We start from the raw sequence: 3,996 nt of genomic DNA, 5'->3' as shown, positions 1-3,996 counted from the left end.
TATAATATTGAATCATTCAAGCAGCAAAGGGCTCCTGGTTTAGGGGTTAGAAAGGAACAATTAACTGGATTTAGCCATAAAGGGAGCACGAAAACATGAAACATCTGGAAAAGGACAGATCCAACAATTACAGCTGAACTAGCAACAATAAGCAAAACAGAACTACATGACATTTGTGAATTACTTTGCTGGCTGAAAATTAGATTTATTTTATGAAAAGGTAATTTAAATTGGCCCTAAGCTTTTACTTCTTATGCTAAGATCATTCATAGTTCACTGTTGAGTGACTTAAGTGAAAAAAGTTTATTTTATTATTATTTTTTATTTAATTGTCAAATTCTGGACTGAAAAACGTGTGCTTTAGTAAATAGTGCCTTGGAAAAATATTAATATTGAACTTTTCCACATTTGGACACATTGGGAATCACAATATTTTATAGATTTTTAGGTGGTAGATCAATACAAAGCATCACACAACCGTAAAGTAAGTGAAAAGAAAACGATACAGGAACTTTTGTTCAATGTGCGCAATATTATAGAAAAGCAATAATCATTGGTCAATATATTTCACAAAGTTCTGAGATTGTGTTTTTCATGCTAATGCAACATTTAGCCAGTAGGACAGAAAAACGCAGCACCAGAAGCTCACAGGAAATACAAACAACTTTGCCAAAAATGCTAAAGGTCACAGAGTAGGAAGCACAGATTAGAAAGAGAGAGAGAGAAAAAAGAAATCTGGCCTTTAAGGAAGTCTTTATGGAAACGTGGTAAGAAAATAAAAAACGGCCATATAAAAGAACCCATCAGAAATGCTACTCATAGTTTACCACAAGCCGTGTTGGGGTCACAGGACACATGCAGGAGAAGGTGCAACAAATGAAACTGATGCAACGTGAAAACCAACACAACACATCAACCCACCCGTCATGTGATGAAATGGTCCAGTCAAAGTCTAGACATAAGTGTAACTGAGGCAGTACTTTGACAATATATTCTTAATCCAATCTAACAGAGGCTGAGCTATTCTGCAATGAATACCGACCAGTACAGGAAGGCCACTCAGCAAAGAGGAAGCCATTATTAAAAAAATAACAAACAAAACCTAAATATTCTGGGGTGCAGTTTGCCACAGCTCAAAGGATAGAACACCTTTATTTTTGGAGACATGTCCTGTGGTTTGATGAAACTAAAGTGAAACTGTTTGGCCACTGTCAGATTTGGAGGGAAAAGGGGGATAATTAAAAGCCGGAGAACTTTAAACTTTAAAGCATGATGGTGGCAGTGTCATGTTGTGGGGCTGTTTTTGCTGCAGGAGGAACTGGTGCACTTCATAAAATAGATACCATCACAAAGAAAGAACACTATGATCGATGTTGGGGTGATTATCACACACTGATGTGTGGCGGAGTTGAAGCTACAGCCAGTCTTTCTTCTCCCTGGGATAAAAATCAAAGCCAGGGATAGCTGAGCCTGGATCGACTCCCTAACCTCTCCTCTCCCCCCAGAGTTAAAACACTCACTTCCAGTGGGCTTGACTAAGCTTCTGCCAAATCTCCAGGAGTCGTGGGGCTCCACCACTCAGCTGATTTCCTCCCTCCCCTTTCTCAGACACCACTTTTGTTTATTCACCTTCAAAGCAAATGTTGTGCAAGAACAAACAGGCGGGCGAGCTTCGGCACACTCCGTATTCCAAACACAACGGGCTGTACATCAGTCAAGACATTTCATATTAAACACAATTTGTCACAGGGACGAGGGGAAAGAAAAAGGTCGGACGGAATAATAAACAAACAGCGCACGAAACGGGAGTCGGCAGTTTGGGCCACGAGCTCGAGACACGTCACAGTTTCAATCTCCAACAGTGGGAGGACAAATCGCCTGAGAGGAGGGATTAGGGATGTGAATCACTGATGGAATAAAAGCCTCTTGTTGTTGCTTTGTTATTGTCACTGCCATATTTACATGTTAAAAAATGGAAATCTTTTGTTGGGTGCCGGCGTGAAAACCGCTCTCCTATGAGTCAGCGGCGACGGTAAATATTCATGACTCGATGTGGAAAGCGGCGTTTAGGTCCGGGACGCCAACGGAAACTAAGTAAAAACAGGGATTAGTGGAGGTGACGGGGTTGATGAATTTGAACGTTTCAGAGATTACGCTTTTTGATTGGAATAATGCGTCGTAGGCAGATTTATTCAGAGCACTCGGCGAACGATTAGATTCGCACTAGTCGCCCTCATCATCCATACAGAAGCGAGGCGCGCCAGCGAGCCACGGCTCCCCAGAGCGAGGGTGGCATTCGGTTTTCTACTGTCGAGGGGGGGAATTGATCCACAAGGTGACACAAGTATAAAAACTGTCAATAGAAGGTCAGGAGCGCTCCACTGCCAAGCATACAGAGTGTGTACTAAGCCTCCTGTGCAGCCATGCAGCGTTGATCAAGTTCATATGAGAGGGTTGTACACATCCAACTGAATCACCTTGCAGCTTTGCATTGGATCGTCACAGACGCTAATTCTCGTGTGTATTGGGTGAAAGAAACGTGCTTCCAAAAGTGGATTAAAAAGTTTCTGACAGCCGAATATAAAATGCGGTGCTTTCTAAAGAGCGTTTGCTCTACAGGGATGTCTCACATGTGTTTCAGATCATCAAACACATTTTCACATCAGTAAGTATCTGCTCAAAAAAAAAAAAAAAAATGAAAACCCAACTTCTAAATAGTGAATGTATTCACTAAAGAAAAATAAAGGTATCCAAATTAAACTAAACCAATCTCCATACCTCCTTAAATTATAACTCCATTATTAGTAGCCTCATTCAGCCCAGTGGAATCAACAAATTACTAAAATAGATCAAATGCAATAACTCAAAGTAGGTAAAAATATCTTCGGCCATGAAGGCGCCATACCCTAATACCGTACAATAAGAGCATCCAGAGGAACATCAAGGTGAAGACCACTGATGACCAAAACCACCCTTACCACATTAGCCAGGAGCATCCTGCTGACTCCGCAGAGGTCAGCTAAAATATTCAGTGAACTGATGAAGTAAATGTTGAACTTCTAAATTGTGTTCTCCACCAGAGGACCTAGAAGGAGAACGTCCAGTCATCAGGTCAGGGACAGGAGCTCAGGCAAAGTTCACACAGGAATACAATGCTCCAAAACACACCAGGAAATCCACTTCTGAATGGCTCAAACAAAAACAAAAAATATGAAGGTTTGGGAGTGGCCTATTCAAAGGTTCATCTTAAATCTAATGAAGACGAGAGTTCTCCATTGTGGCTGAATTGAAACAGCTCTCTAAAGATGGGGCTAAAATTTCACCACAACTGTATTACATACTCATTGCCAGTTTTTGCAAATGCCTAACAATTGTTGTTGCTATCAGAAGTGGCACAACCGGTTAAAAGGCTGAAGGGGTAATTACTTCTTCATATAGGGTAAGATTGATGTGGATATTTATTTACTTTTAAAAAATATGCAATCAAACTTTTAAAACTGCCTTTAGTATTTCTAGTGTCGTCTTTGCCTGACATTAACGTTTGTTTTATGATCGGAAACAGGTCACAACAACAACAAAAAAGAGGAAAAACTAGACAAATTTGTAAGGCTGTAAGGTTTTTTTTTTCTTTGAGTTTGTTGCAGGGATTCGTTCTGGTCACTCGTGTAACTTGCAGGGGGGGAAAAAGAGAATAGCTTCTTGATAAAGACAAACTATTCAAACAGTTTTGTTTCCTAGACATTGTCTGTTCAACAAAAAGTGACAACTGCATACAAAAAAAAAAAAAGGCAAAAGGTGCACCCGGTTACAGTGAGAAGAAAGTTCAGGTGAATTCCTCTTATTAATGTTTGACTTTGATCTGGTTTATTTGATGTGCGCTACTGAAAGAATGAGTTCCACCTTTTCTTCTCCCTCCTTGACCCGTTTCCTGCTGACATCCTGACATCAAATAAACTGTGTCTTCTTGCGAAGGAGATTGAAAGGCTGCTCTACCAT

Source organism: Poecilia latipinna, unplaced genomic scaffold, assembly GCF_001443285.1.
Source record: "Poecilia latipinna isolate Pla-1442-1.1 unplaced genomic scaffold, P_latipinna-1.0 Scaffold3812, whole genome shotgun sequence".
NCBI lineage: Eukaryota > Metazoa > Chordata > Actinopteri > Cyprinodontiformes > Poeciliidae > Poecilia > Poecilia latipinna.
The sequence above is the reverse complement of the archived record's forward strand: the minus strand, read 5'-3'. Positions refer to the sequence as shown.